Below are 16,501 nucleotides of genomic sequence, written 5' to 3' on the forward strand. Positions count from 1 at the left end.
ATTTATTTGACAGAGAGAAAGAGAGAAAACACAAGCAGAGGAAGGGGCAGAGGGAGAGAGAGAAGCAGGCTCCTCACTGAGCGGGGACCCCAATGCAGGGCTCAATCCCAGGACACTGGGATCATAACCTGAGCTGAAGGCAGCCACTTAACCAGTTTAGCCACCCAGGAGCCCCCAAAGCCACTCTTAATCATTATGAAATATTGCTTTTCTTCCCTTTTTAATTCATGAAAGAATTAGATATTTCATAGAAAAGCCACACAACTCATCTGCTGCTCACTTCTCAACCCTTGGCATTCCGTAAAGAAACCCACTTTCTATTGGCATTTGTAAATGCCACACAAGGATGACAGTAGAAAGTCTTCAGCTCAAGTGAGAAATAAGGAAAAGAATACCTGGGGTAAATACCAGAATGTGAAATGATGATGATGATGATGACGATGACGATGGCTGCTGGCATTTAAAACATGTAGTCAACAAAGAAGAACACGTAAAAATATTTACAAATATTATCATTCATCACTTTTCAATATCTGCTACCTGCAGATATAATATCATAATAAATATAGAGGTTTGGCCATTCCCGAAGAAAAAATTTTAATTAAAAACATATGCTCAAGAGGACAAGTAAATATTAATATATTTAATATTTTAAAATGTATTTCAAGTTAATAAAAGCAAATTGCCATAACAAACAAAGGAAAGAAGGACATGACTATTTCAGAGTGGAAATATATATGACTAATAAACTCATAAAAATGGCTAACCTTGAAGATAACCAAAGAAATGCAAATTAAAGGAACTAATGCCACACCCTACTTTCCCTATCAGATTGGCAAGGATGAAAAAATTGCCAACACCACAGCTTGTAAGAGTATGGCGAAATGGGACTGATATATTCCTGGTGGAAAGGAACTGATAGAATTCTTCTAGAAAGTAATCTGAAGATATGTTTCATGAGCCCCCAAATGTAGCAACTACATAAGGGATTATTAGGTACTAACATATTATTTAAAAACAATATTTAAGGACATAGTTAAACCCTATAATATTAAGTGAAAAAGTTCACGTTACAAAAGATCGGTTTTATACTGAAAACACCTGTACATAAATATGTGGAAACCAGACCGGAAGTAGAAGCTGAAAAGGGGAGAGGGATTACCCACAAGTCATGGAGTGACAAAGAGATACTACTGTGCCCTGGAGCCTGGCTTCCTCTCTGTCCCAGCCCCGTTTTCTCAGCCTAAATACATTTGAGACATCTTGATCCAACCAGGATCTTCCCAGGCTCCCTTCCCTGGGCCTGGAGCCCTCACCTGAAAAACTCTTGTAAGACCCTCTACCCATGACCCTATGTCCTTTCTGCTCTTGAATCCCAAACACTTTTTTCTTCTTCAATTATTTTCCAGTGCGCCTGGGTGACTCAGTCGGTTAAGTGTCTGCCTTAGGCTCAGTTCATGATCCCAGGGTTCTGGGATCAAGTCTGACATCAGGCTCCTCGTTCTGCATGAAGCCTGCTTCTCCCTCTGCCTGCCACTCCCCCTGCTTGTTCTCTCTCTCTCACGAATAAATAAATACAATCTTAAAACAAAAGTATAGTCAATACATGCACCTTTTTAAAAAAAAAAACTTTTTTTAAAGACTGCATATTCTTTTCAGTTTCCGTGGTCTCTCTGCCCCTGGGAGAGGAGGGCCACAGTTTTTCTCCTTCACACACCCACTATGGGCTCTGTGAGGCAGACCTGCTCTCCACAACTTGCTCCTTCTGGAGCCCTGCTCCTCTCAGTTAAAATGAGGCTTTATAAAGTGCATTCTGCAGCCTGAGAAAGAAGAAATGAAGGCAGGAGATGAAAGTTACCTATAATCCTGCTACTCAGAGATGAGCACAGTTAACATTTTGTGCAGATCTTTCTAGATTTATTTTGTCATAGCCGAGCCTCTTGGAAAGTTGGTCTTCCCTCACTGTCTCCATTTTCTCCTCTCTTTGTCCTTAGTCTGCAGAGAGACGACTGGAGCCTCTCCCCCACCTTCCTGGGCCTGGTCAAAAATTACCCCCTTTTGCCACATTCAGCGGATAATTTATCTATGGGAGCTCTCTGAAGTATTTAAATTTACTTCTCAGGCAATTCAACTTGCTTAGTTTATAAAACTCTCATCTCTCCTGGTTCTCTTTGGACCTCTCTGACTCTCAAGACCTTTTCATCCACTGTCCATCTCTTAAAACAGGAACATAGCTCCATCTTTGGCCAAATAGTCTCCTCTCCCTGCAAGCCCTCCTTAAGCAGTCTAAAACAAATTTTCATTTCAAATCATTGCTTCAGGGTTTAAATACATACAGCAGGCGCTAGAGCAAAGAACAAAGACTTTGGAATAAGGTGTGCCTGGGTTTAAAACCCAGATCTGCCCTTTATTACCTGTGTAAATAATGGCAAATGGTTTAATGTCTCTGTAACTCAGTGTACTCACTTATAAAATGAGTATGATGATAGTTAATTCTCTCATTAGGATGTTGTGTGGGTTAAATGGTTCACATACAGAGCTGGTATAGAGTAAGTACTTGATAGATTTAGTCACCATTATTGTATGGTTCGAAAGGCATTTTAAACTCAACATCACCTAAAACTGAATTCAGTGAATTACATTCCTCCTATCCAACCCTCCAAGCCAGAGACTTAGAGGTGCTTTTCCAACAGTGAGAATAACATATCCAGATTCCCGGGTCCCACGCCAGACTCACTGCATCAGAATCTCAGGGAAGGGGCTGGGAATTTTGTATGTCTATCAGTCTCCTCATTTCATTTTCAGCAGAGAAGCAGGGGGAATTTCTTTATATTCTTCCCTTTCCTTCCACATTTCATACCGATATTACCTACAGATGACTTCTTTCCATCCCTGCCACACTGTCTTAATTCAGGCCTGAACTCATTTCCAGCCTGAAACTGGTCTAGGCTTAACCTGAACCCCAGTAGGGGCGCCATGGTGTGTGATGGGAAGTGGTCGTCAGAGTCTGTCTCTCATTCTTATGGGAGGCTCAGCACAACCACCCTCTTCAGGAACAAGCACCACTCTGAACCTCAGCTCTCAGGCCCGGTGGGTATACTGACCTTACTGTTCCCACTTTCCCTTTCTGAGCTTGGCCCCAGCCCCTGAACTCCACAGCTCACTAACAGGAGTCCTATGAATCAGGATGGATGTGTTACTGTCAAGCCCTCTGTCTTCCAGGTACATGACTGACCTCAGGTTCTGCTCTCGCATGTGGCTGCCCGCCTGTTTGGACAACCATACTAAGTGAGTAATAGTAGGGTGGTCCATTGAAACACCCTTGGTTTGTCCTGTCATCCTTCTCTGAGCCCCATTTCCAGCTCAGGACTAGGCTTTGTAACTCTTGTTTCAAGAAATTTGGGCAAAGATATCCACCTTTTAGGACCGAAAATCCCAAGGGAATAAGGTCCTGTCAGGTCAGTGGTTCTCAAATTTCAGTGTGCAATAGGATCCCCTGGAGGGCTTGTTAAAACACAGATAACCTGGGTTTTAAAAGTGGGGAGGGAAGAATATACACACGTATCTGTAGTCCCGTATGTATCTGGAAACACAACAAAAATCTGTTATTGTCGGTTACCACCACGGAACCGTTAGAAATGGCAGGAGCAGGACTCAGGCTTCTCATCATATACACTCTTGTATTTTTTTTTCTTAAGATTTTATTTTTAAGTAATCTCTATACCCAATGTGGGGCTTAAATTTACAACCCTGAGATTAAGAGTCAGATGCTCTACTGACTGAAAAATACATTCTTGTATTTTTAAATGTGTATCATGTGACTATATTACTTCAAAAATATAAAATTTAATTTTAGGTATATAAATATTACATTTATTTTATATAATCATGTAATGTATAATAATAAATATATATTAATTAGTATAACTTGTATATACATAATTGAATGGCGTGGATCTTTAGGGACACTGACTCTAGCCAATTTTGTCACTTAATTTAGTCATATACATTTTTGTTTTTCTTTCCCAGACACAAAGTCTGTAACTTTAGCAAACAACGGATTGAGCAAGTATCTGCTAAACTTGTGTAAAGGGTGGGCAGAGCCACTAAAAGGGAAGAATTCCCAGGATTTTTTACCATGAATTTAAAATAATGAACATCTACTACAAGCTTCTTGCAGTATTTGACTGGGTCATTTTAAAATCTGCTTGGTGTTGAGATTCTAACTGTGATCAAGAAGAATTAGGCATTTCTCCTTATGCAGAGTGAAGTCGGCAGGTGCTTGTCTGCTAGCTAAATGCTGCTACCCCTTTACTGAAACTCATTAACATGCTTAACATGCTTCTCCAATAGGGAAATATTTGCAGATGTTCCATCAACCCAAGGTGACCTTCTCTTCCCGTACAAGCAGCAGCATGCTGGAGCTGCCTCGTACAGACTCACAAGAGCTGATTGTGAAGCTTGCAAAAGTTAAAAGCTACTGGTATAAAAACTCAGTAATTGGAGTGAGCCTCTGCCTGGAACACACAGCTTTCCTTTGCTCCCTCAGCTCTCAGCTTCCCTGACCTCCCAGGTCTTGTTCGGAGGCTCCTCTTATGGGCATCATGTGTCTCCCTCGCAGCATCACCATTGTCGGGTCAAGGGAGACGAAACTGTTTATGTCCTGTTCACAGTTGAATCCCGAGCCCTCAGCAAATGCTTAGGGAATGAGCAGGTGAATGAATAACCTCTGAGGCAATGAGGGGGAAAAAAACCAACTGAGCGTATGAGGGCCAGGAGGAGCTCCGCCTACATTCTCTTCATTGGTCTGCACACAACTTTATGAGACAGGAATTCTTACTCCTATTTTATAAGCTCAGGGGGTTAAATGATGTTAGAACCCAATACTGGCAGACCCAGAAAATTCTCTCCACAATATCCTTCTGTCCCTCCACAATATCAGTCTTTCCCCAGTGCAAAGGCATTGGCTGACAAATAGCATGGCTAGTCACAGGTGTCTTTATCATCTGATTCCTTCTTCAAAAATCACATGAAGAAGAAGATGGTGTCACTATTTGCAGATAAAGAAATGAGGACCACCAGAGGTGAACTGACCTGTTAGAAAGTACGATACATTTTCAAAAATGAAAAATCCTTAAGAGCTGGTGTAGGTTGAGAAAACATTATGGTGGTCTGGAGTTGATATTTGGAGGAAGGGTAGTAATCAGGTGGAATTAAAGTCATCAGGAGCAGAACCTCCAGTCAAGGAAAGAGAAGTAGGGCACGAGGGAGGACAGACGGTGAGGAGGCCAGATGACAACAGCGAGAGTTCACGATGAAGAATTAGGAGGGCACAAAAGTGTGGAAGTTGGTTGGGCCATGTTATGGAAAGCATAGAAAAAGAATGTCTCCAAAGTCATATTTTAAAGCAAGTTGGAATTGTTTTGTAGGAATGACGGGATGAAGGGTGTATTTGACCTCTCCTTGCCTTTAAACATAGGATTTATATGTGATTTATCTGACCTTCTGGAACATTTAACTTTAGCTAATTTTTGTTTTCCTTCATAGGGATCATGACTCATCTATCCAAGTTTCCACTTTTGAGAGACAGAAACCGTGAGAAATGCAAAGTGCTATGAACCTTTGAACTCTGCTATTTCAGGGTGGAGCGGGACGTACCCTTCCATTCTGTGAAAGAAGACTTTCCGACTTCTTGTCGTTGAGAAAACACTGGAGTCATACGTGATTTGTGAAGTAAGACCTTCTGAAGAATCAAATGGCTGATGAGGGAAAAGGTGTTTCCCTCATTCTCCTTAACCACTTCCAAACTCAGCTCAGAAACTTTCAGCAAGGATAAGCAATGCACTTCCACGATTACTATTTTTTTTTCTTTTATTTGGCCTTTTTTCAAAACCTTTTTTTTGTAAATACTTTCGAAGCAGGGTTTTGTGGGATTCCTGCCTGCTTTTCATTGGCATACTTTCTCTCATTCTCCTTACTTGCATGAGAGATCTGACACAGGGAGGCAGATCTGCCCACCATCTGCTCTTTAATTAATGAGGGACCTGGGGTGCATGATCTACATCTACTGTAGGATGAGAGTCAGCCCTGCAGAGACAGAGGTTGACCAGTATTCCTCAAGCTCCTCTTGTGAAAGAGCCATGCATCATGGGAAAATTTAATAGAGGGAGTTTTTAAATGCAGAAGGCCTGAGAGCAGGTAGGAGCTGACCCTTTGTGCACTTGAGGCCTGATATCCATTGAGGGACTCCCACTGGCTTGGTCACCCAGAAATTCTAGTCCCTGTGCCTGACACTCATTCCTGCAAGGAGACACTGCCCTGATTATGGTGACTATATAACTTATCATACAGACCAGGACATTTTTAAGAATAGAAGAGAAAACCAAAAAAGAATAAAAGAGATTGCTAAAAATAATTAAAGCTCTACACAGTCTTAAACTTTTTTTTGAATTACAGATTAGTTTTATTGTAATATTGAACTTATAAAGTAGTTCTATTCAAAAGTGTTTTAACAAATATAGATTCTGCAGAAATACATACATTTTCTGTTTCATTCTATTATGGTACAGAGTACACATCTAGGCAACTAAAAATAATAGGTCCATCCAACATTTCTTCTTATAAGTCAAAATAGTCCAAAGTACAGTCATGGAATTTTAAAATTAAACCTTGTAAAACATTCAAATTCTCATTGTTTATTTTGCTCAGTTGCTCCCCACTTAATTTCAAGATCTTCTTCTTTGCCAGCTTCTTTGTTTACAAGCTCAATAGTTGCAATTTGCTAGAACATAAAAGCTGAAGTTTTGGGGTGCTCTACTCATTGAACACATTGATTAAAGCCTTTCAGGGGCCCCTAAGTTGCTCAGTTGGTTAAGCGTCTGGTTGTAGCTCAGGTCACAATCTTAGGGTCCTGGGATTGAGCCCTCAGTAAGGGCTCCCTGCTCCGTGGGGACTCTGTTTCTCCCTCTCCCACTCCCCCTACTTGTGTGCGCACACGCTCTCTCTCTGTCAAATAAATAAATAAACAAATCTTTGAAGAGTTTCAACTGATTTTGAGAAAAATGCAATCAAACCAAAATCTAAAGGATATATTTACAAAAAGTATTCAATGTCCTTATAGGGTGCTTGCGCTCAGTTTGTTGAGTTAGAAATTTGTGATTTCAAGACTCCAGGGTTCTAGAATCTAATTAATGTTAGACAGCAAAGAGTAAATTCACATACTGCCATACTCAAGTATTTCCTTGCTTCAACATCAGCGTCTCTGTGTATTATGTAGTTCAGTTATTTTATCTGTGTCTTCCTAAAAATATTTGTAAATGTTGACAACACAGCTTCTGTTACAACTGCTAGAATATCACAGCTTGTTTGAATGCATTTACAAATCATGTGCCTGTCAATCAATTCCAGTACGTTTCTGCTCTGTGGTTTCAATTTAGTAAGCGCATTGGTTTTGGCACTTACCACCAAAATTTGTGAACATATTATGCCTACAAAAACAAATAATTTAATCCTAAATTGAACTCTGTAACTGAATTTATAAGAGTATTCATAATAATTTCAGATGTTTCACTTCCAACAAAATAAAATACTAGAAGTTCTATTTTGATTCCAGGAAATATTGGATGAAAACCTTCAACTACTAGAGTTCACTGGATTTTTATGTCAATCACCTGATGACATTGATATAAGATTGGCATCATTTAGTAGTTTGGCAGTTCTTTGTTTTGTTTTAAAGATTTTATTGATTGATTGATGATTTGAGAGAGAGCAAGAATGAGAGAGCACAACCGGGGGGTTCTGCGGGGGGGGAGAGGAGCAGCAGAGTGAGAGGGAGAAGCAGACTCCCCACCGAGCAGGGAGCCCAATGCGGGGCTTGATTCCAGGACCCCCGGATCAAAGGCAGCTGCTTAACCGGCTGAGTCACCCAGTCGCCCCAGTTTGTCAAGTTCTTTGTATACTAATGGAGTGGAACCCTTTTCAGCTCTCACTTTTCAAGCATATGTACATGAAGAAACTTGAAATTAAAGAAGGGCCAAATTAAAATAGAAAGAGTATTTGATCCAAATCAAAAGACATGTTTCCGAAGGGGTTGTGCAAATATACCTTCTCAAGTTGTACCTGCTCGACTGTTGTATTCAATTCCTATCTTCTTAAATGAACTATTAACTTGTGAAGTAGAATCTGATGACTTTTCAGAGGGTTTAGATCTCCTTACTTTCGAGTGGCCAGTGCTACCACTGTTGTCCCATAATTGACGGTAGATGTTCATGTTTTGTGCAAGTTTCACTTTCTTAACTGACTTTCTCGTGAAGTGGAAATTTTGTGCTTCTGTTTCCATTCAACTCATTTCCTTGAGGTCATTGCTATTGAAAGGATTTACTGAAAAATTAAAAAAAAAAAAAGCATTGTCGAACAATAAAACAAACAGTTGTGGATTTACACCATCCAGTAAAAGGCAAAGGCACCATGGCGTTCACAGGACACAGAGTTCTAGACAGGGCTGTTTATGTTCTATTTCCTGCACATGATCCATCCGTACCTAACCCAAAGTTAGACATGTTTTCCATTAATCTGGTGACTTGGTGACTTGGAGACTTTGTACATCTACATAGAATGTCACAAGCTGATACACCAAGGGGCCGGCAGGGTCGGCAACACAGGATATTTCTCTTGCCATCACCTGATCCCGGAAGGAGTTATTTGTCCCCAGCAGTTCACGACGCTATACTGCATTTTATCCGTGAGAGCCCTGCATGGCAGCTGGGAAGAGGAAGCAGCATCTACATTGCTTCTGGAAAGTTGGGAAAAGAGAAATGGGTTATTGGTGGTTTCTTCCAGATTTTACCATATGTTCAAGTGAAAATTCAACATCACCCAAGCATCCCATATGCTATTCAATGAGACTATGGCAGAAGTTGGAAATACAAAGTGGCCGTCTGCCAACTCATTCTGGTTCATCTCAACACTGCTACTAATAAAAACACTTCATGAAAAAATGAAGTATTTGAGACAAATGCTATACCAAGGGAATGCTGAGAATGTAGATGTAAACTGGAACTCTCCTGAGCAAATTGGGGCGTGCAATCTCCCTAGAATGACCAATGGTTTCTAGTTGGATTTGGATACATGACGTTGTATCTTCCTGAGTCATCATTAGATAAACCCTCCTCTGTCTTTATTCTTAAAGTAAAACAATTCGCTGACTTTTGAGTTTATTTAACTTCTGGAACAGGACCTTTAGTAAAGCATTATTATTTTATTTTTTTAATGTTTTTTTTTTTATTTCATTTATTAATTTGACAGAGAGTACAAGCAAGGGGAGCAGCAGGGAGAGGGAGAAGCAGTCTTCCCGCTGAGCAAGGAGCCCTAAGTGGGACTCGATCCTAGGACCCTGGGATCGTGACCTGAGCCGAACACAGACACTTAACTGACTGAGCCACCTGGGCGCCCCCATATTATTACTTTATTACTATGCTTGGCCTCACACTCTGAAAAAAATTTCTGGTTCCTACCTGGCGCACAAGGTCTCGTGTAAGACCCTCCACCCCTGATCCCTCAGCCTCTTCTTTGTCTCTTCCTACATCACCACGCTCTGCCATGCTTGACTTCTTTCAGTTCCTCAGAAATGCCAAGTCTTTTCTGTCCCCAGAGCTCCGGAAGGCTGCGCCCTCTGCTCAGTATGCCGCTCCTCCCACAGTCCCCAGCTTGGCTCCATGTCTTCCTGCGCATGATCTCGGCTTAAGCATCACCTCTCTGGAACAGTGGTTCCAGGCTGCCTACCTAGAGGAGGTCAGCCTTGGTTTTTCTCAATCTCAGCCCGTATCTGTCTTCTTCATAGCACTTGTTGTTTTTTGTTGCAGTTGGTTTCTTTGTTGGCTCATTTATTTTATTAACAGCTCCTACCACGAGACTGTAAGACTGTTCATCTTTGTATCCTCAGAGCTGAAAAGGCTGTCTGGCACCAAGCTCTGAATAAAGATTTGTTGAATGAATGAATAACATATGTTAGTGAATAATGAATTAATAAATAGCATATATTAATATTGCATTTAAGGTGCAAAATACGTATCAAAAGATTTACAAACAGTTGGGTCAAATGTAATATATATGAAAGTGTCCATCACAATATCAAGTTTCTAAAGATGTTTAATTTTCACAGTGATTTCTATTATACATTTAAGAAGCTAGCCCCAAGGGCACCACTCTGCTTATGGGAGAGCACCTCCTTGCCCTCCAAGTCTGCAAACAGAAGGGCTGGGTCTGATGTGCTCAAGTCCCACTTGCTGAGACGTGCCCGGGACTTTAGCCTCCCTCCAAGCGCTCAGGGTTTAGACACTACAGGAAAGTGGGAACTTAAGTCTATAAACTTCCTTTCACCTTTATACCTTCATAAACCTGACCTTGTGTGGAACTGTGGTTCTCAAACAGATGGCTTCGTTAAATGCAAGAATTTGTCATGTTTTCATAAGCTGCAAACCACTGATGAATTTATTTGCGTTATTTGATAATCATGCTCCATTCCTCCCAGGATTTCTGCTCTGCAAATGTTCTGGTTTCTGGAAAAATTGACTCTTACTTTATTATGCCTTCTGTAAAATAAGATGAACATCTCCTTATCTTTTAAAAAGATACCCCCTTCAGTTTAGTTGTAAAGTATGCTAATTCTCTTAGTTCCAATTCATGTCAGAATCATGAGTAAGTCATTTGCAAAATAGTTTTAAGGCACTGTGTTGTTTTCCAGCTACTCACTCCTTCTGCAAAATGTTTCTTTACAAATAAAAGATTCCATGTATGATTCTGGCTAAGGGAGGTGCCCAGGTTGAGAAAGTAGAGAGAACTGTGTAACTCTATGAATAAGGTGTGTGACTAGAGGATAAAAAACTAGTAACTCAAGTCACAACCAAAAATCAGTTGCATGATTATAGTCCATGTGCTTTCAGCTCTCAGCAACAACTTTGCGTGTTTCAGTGCTCAACATTTGAGGGAGGAATTGGATAGTTTATAGGGTATCCATACTCTGGAGTACAAAATAGCATTAAACATCATATTTAGAAAATATTTAAATATTAAATATTTAGAAAAATATTTAATGACACCAAAAACCAGCATATTAAGAGAACAGACTGGAGGATACAAACAAATGTACAATATGATGCCTTTTTCCTCTATTAATTAATTAGCTAATTAATTAATTAACTTTTTACCATACTATAAAAACATTTAATAAAATCTTATAAGAAACTTACAAATGACTGATGATTGATAATTCTCTTAAGTAGACAAGACTACAATAACATTATAGTCACTGGCTAAGTTCTATCAGTTTTTTTTAATTCTCTTTGATTTTTTCTCCTGGTCTTCTGTTATCCGTTCTGCAGGTTGCTTCTTCAACCCCTTCATTTTCCTGGTTTGTAGTTTGCTTAGGTCTTGCTTCTGCATATGAATCCTTCCATAAGTTGTACCAAAAGTATCATGGGAGACATTTTTCTTCTTCTTTGGCTTGAGGGTTTTTGGCATTTTCATAGGTAATTTATAAAGATCATCTGATGCCAGATGTGTCCTCCTCAGAACCAGTCCAATGAGGGTCCCATCTCCTCCAATTCAATCCTTGGTGTTCTGCAACCAGATTTCTTCAATAGCAACTTACAGCTCTGAAAATGAATCTTCCCATTCAGTGCAGTGAAGTGCAGAATATAGTCCAAACCAGCCAAGTGGATATTTGGTACTGCGGGGCCTCTGAAGAAATCAATAAGAAGACTTTTTAGCCTTCTGTAATCTTCTGTTACATCAAAATCATCACCAGCAAATATTAACATGGGTTTTGTTCCTTCACGACATTTACTATGCTTAATATCTTTTAGAGAGACAAATTTCTCGATACCTAATTCAATCATATCCAGCACATGGTAGTCATACATACGACCTATTGCTAGATTATTTGGCCGCATCTTATTATGGGAGCCAAACATAAATACAGAGCAATCTGAATTCTTTGAAAAGAATGCCAATAATGTCTGATCCTCAAATGGTCTTGTAATGTTTTTCTTTTTATACAGAATGCCATACTTTTTTTCAGGGCATACACATCTTTAATTACTTGTGTCACCATGGAATTTGCATTTCCCCCTTTAATCAGCATAGCATTTTTAATATTTTCACTGAGTTTCGGTTCTTTCTTCTCAAGGAATCTCTTGGCTCTTTCGTTTTGGGCTTTACAACTTGATTCAAAGCGTCCATGGCTACCGCAACGTGAACCTGAGGAACGCAAGTGACAATTAATTTATTTTTTAAGAAGATTTATTTATTTATTTATTTGACAGACAAGAGATCACAAGTAGGCAGAGAGGCAGGCAGAGAGAGAGGGGGAAGCAGGCTCCCGGCTGAGCAGAGAGCCCAATGCAGGGTTTGATCCCAGGACCCTGGGATCATGACCTGAGCCAAAGGCAGAGGCTTAACCCACTGAGCCACCCAGGCACCCCTTTTCCCCTTAATTTAAAAAGGCGAAGAAATATTTATGTGGAGAAAAAAGACTGGATGGTAATATCAGTATGCCAAAATATTAACCCAGAATGTTAATGATGACTTTCTTTGAGTGGTGGGAATAGGAATGATTTTCCCTCCCTGCTCCCTTCCTTTCTCCCTCCCTCCCTTCCATCTTTCCTTCTTTTCTCATTAAGATTACTTTTTCACTTTGCATGAACAAATACACACATATATTCACACATGTATATACTTCCTCTTCTTTTTTATATAAACTCTATCATATTAAATAATTTTGTGCCTTAAATAACAACTTACCATGAAAATTTCCCTTCTATATCATTACATAGACTATCTTCCTTAACTCTTTGCCGTTGCCCAATGTTTCATTGTCTGAATGTACTATCATCGATATAACTTCTCTCCTAGCGATGGATATTTAGGTTACTTCCAATCTTTGCTACCACTAATGTTTTTGTGATGAGCATACCTCAAAATACATTTGATCATCCGTGATTTTTAAAAAATTTTATTTATTTCTTTGACACAGACAGAGAGAGAGAGAGAGCACAAGCAGGGGGAGCAGCAGGCAGAGGGAGAGGGGGAAGAAGGTTCCTCGCTGAGCAGGGACCCTGATGCTGCACTGGATCCCAGGACCCTGGGATCATAACCTGAGCTGAAGGCCGACACTTCACCACAGAGCCACTCAGGTGCCCTTCGTCCATGCTTTTTTTTTTTTTTTTTTTTAACATTTGCCAATCTGTAAGTAAACAAGTGATCCTGTAGTTTTAACTAATTTGTTTTTTCTTATTACAAACTCATCATAATACTCTAGCTTTAATATACTAAAAGATATCTAAACTATTGTTTTAAAGTCTTCACAGAAAGGGAGGTCATTACAAGGATGAAGGTCTGTCAGGTCTGGGTAAATGAACACCCAGAGTACGGATGGTAATCTGGTTAGGGCTGGCAATAAAAACCAGGAGTATTGCTCCGCCCCTCTGGGGTCAATAATCCATTATGTCAATAAGACGTCAGAATTGACACGTTAGCATTTGCTATTTGCTCTACTTGTGTTGGATAGCTTGCAGTTAAATAAAACAAAAAGACAAATCCTGAGCTATGGGACCCACATGACAACCAGTTTAAAAGAGAGAATTCCTCCTCCATGAATCCCTGTGGAATTCACCCTGTGTCACCCAGCCAGTTTGACATTTTTCCTCTTTTCACATGATTATTAGAGACATACTAAGCTCTGGCAGTGCCCAGGGGCAGCTGCTTGCTGACCCACGTTTCAGGGGGCCGCTGTCTGTTCTGGCTTCGCTCCCCTCCTCCCCGAGTACTCCCTTCACCTTCCAAATAAACGACGTGCATCCAAACCCCTGATCCAGGTCTCTCTGGGCACCCAAACTAAGACACAAACCTTATCTTACTTAGTTTTTATAATACTCCTTGAGTTTGGTGTTAAAAACTCCATTTTGCGGGTGAGAACACCAAGGTAAGTAACTGAGTCAAGACAGGGGAATGGTAGCGAGAATTCTCATTGGTAGACAGGTACTTTTATTTTCTTTTCTTTCTTTCTTTCTTTATTTATTTTTAAGATCCCTTGCTCTAGTCCTGGCTCAGGGTAATAACCAGCCCCTAACCTGACAGGCTACAACCTGGGGCGATGGCTGGCTGGCTGGCAAGCACAGACTGACGCTGGTTGGCAGGAGAAAACACAGACAGCACCTGAAGGGGCTGCCCTTTCCCACGGTCTCCGGCTCCTGCCTTCACGCTCCTGCCTGTCTCCTCTTCTCATCACACCTTTCGCAAACGCTGTTGTCAGTCACTCCCTAGAAACGTTAAACCTTTTAAAATGTGGAATTTTTGTCTTAAAAAGTGCAACTTTTGGAAATCCCATCTGGGGTAGGTGCCAGATGCCCTCCCTTCATGGACATATCTCCTCTGTCTCTAAGTAAAAAGCCGGCAACTCTATTTCAGTGGATTGGCTTATGGCTTTCCGGTTCCGCTGAGTGGTCTGCCGTCTACCTTCTCTCATGACTCCGGGTATGACAACTGGGAAAATGTACACCGTCCCGGACTGAGGGGGACCAACAGCAGAGAATAGAGAAACACATTTGGCTCCGTTATATTTTTGCTTTTTTCCTCCTTACACATCCAAGGAAATTTTGCTCTGAAAATTTTGCTGTGCCTGCGTGTAGGCGTCGGACTGGGTAGGCTCTCCTGAAGGTGTCTCACCAGGGCCTCTCGCCCCTCTGCCCACTGAACTCACCTCACCCCCACACCACATGTAGCAGAGTAACTCCTTCAGACACAGTAGAAATTACAAATGATGTTTATTACTGAGTTGGTTTTATATTTTTGCAGTGGTTAAATTTCATGATTTTATAATATGTTCTTCCTAAGAGCTTCAGAATATTGGATACGTCTAAATAGGTGATAAAATGCCTCCCTCACAGTCCTTTACCCACAATCAAAGTATACTGGAGGCAATAATCGTAGGAAAAGTGCCCGAGGCCCTGGGAAATTGAACAATTTCCTGTAATTTCTTCAGTGTTAAGTAATTCAAATATTTTGGAATGATAAACTAATTTGGAGATAATTGCACCATTCTAACTAAATGGATCTGTCATCTAAATGCACATTGTGTTTTCATGCATTTAGGCCTTTTTTATCCAATATTATTCTACTATGTCTCAAGATCAAACACACAAACATATGTATATATAACACACATGTATATATCACACACATATACATAAACATATATTTTATATATATACACACATATATATACGTAGCTTAGAGGAAATATTTCTGAGATCAAAGAATTACAGACATAATGATATACAATGATTTGGAGATTTTCATTGTTGTAGGTAGTCTAAGAAAATAATATCAGCTTGACAGGTAATATTCAAGCATAGGAAATGGTGCTGTGTACTAAAGACTACAGATAGATATTCAATGAGTTCTTACATTTTAACTTTTATGAAGAAGTCTAAGGAAAAGGACAAATAGAATGATTATTACATTGAAAAGGTGTCAAAGGGAGAAAAGTTATTTGGTTAATCATTCAGAGTCTTCCAGAATAATTGTATTATTCATTACTGGGGATGCAGGATGAGTCCACTGACGAACATAAGTATTTCTTGATGGTGTGTTTGAATTTTCAAAAACCGCATTAGTTATTTTCATATTGCTCAGGGGAAATCAGGGTCTGAGGGAACTGGCTTATACTAACTAAACTTACAAGAGCCTGGTTGATAAAAACAGGTTGCCAATTAACTAATTTGAAGTGGGAAAAAATAGAGCTGTTAGGAGGTCTGGAATTTGAATGTACTCAAGACAATATTTTCTCTTATTTCTGGGGAAGTCTGTCCGGGAAGTTAAATGACTATGAAAAAGTGCCTGGTAAAAACCAAGTTGGATTAAGGGAGCCGGATCATCTTAACGAGCAGTGCCTTTATAAACAATCCACAAAAATTGAAACAATTTGGATAAAATGTTTATGTCTTTTTCAGAGGCACAGATTGTATATTCTCAGAGGAATTTTACAACTTCTCCTTTTAGTACGTTCTGGTGGTAATACCCAAGTCCTCATAGAAAAACTCACCTCTAAAATGCACTTTAAAGGTCATTCGTCACTGATTCATTTGCTAGAATCAGCTATTTTAGTGTGGCTCGACTCTAATTTATTTTATAACAAAGTTCTGCTGGTGCGATTAAGAGAGGTTTCCCTCATAATATTTTTCTATCAGCTTGCACTTCTTTCTTTAAACACTGCTATCTACTTCCCCCGCCAATGACCTTTACCTTTATGTCATTTGAGTCATTATGCTACAGACTGGATGCTTTGGAAATGCAATTGCAACATGTTGGTTCCATTTTGGCGGCGCTCATGGGTTTGACACGACTAACAAACGAGTTGTTGGGAACTGAAGAACAAGATTTCTGCCGGTGGATCTTCCACCACTCTTCCTGATGGCAAGAATCAAGTTAGGGAGGGATACTGAAC

The 16,501-nt window shown here is 40.1% G+C and overlaps 1 pseudogene; it reads right to left on the reverse strand.

The window, feature by feature from the left end:
* Positions 1-11,319: 11,319 nt before the first annotated feature.
* Positions 11,320-12,250, reverse strand: LOC123940589 (annotated as a pseudogene).
* Between the last annotated feature and the right edge of the window lie 4,251 nt (positions 12,251-16,501).

This window comes from Meles meles, chromosome 4 (assembly GCF_922984935.1).
Source record: "Meles meles chromosome 4, mMelMel3.1 paternal haplotype, whole genome shotgun sequence".
NCBI lineage: Eukaryota > Metazoa > Chordata > Mammalia > Carnivora > Mustelidae > Meles > Meles meles.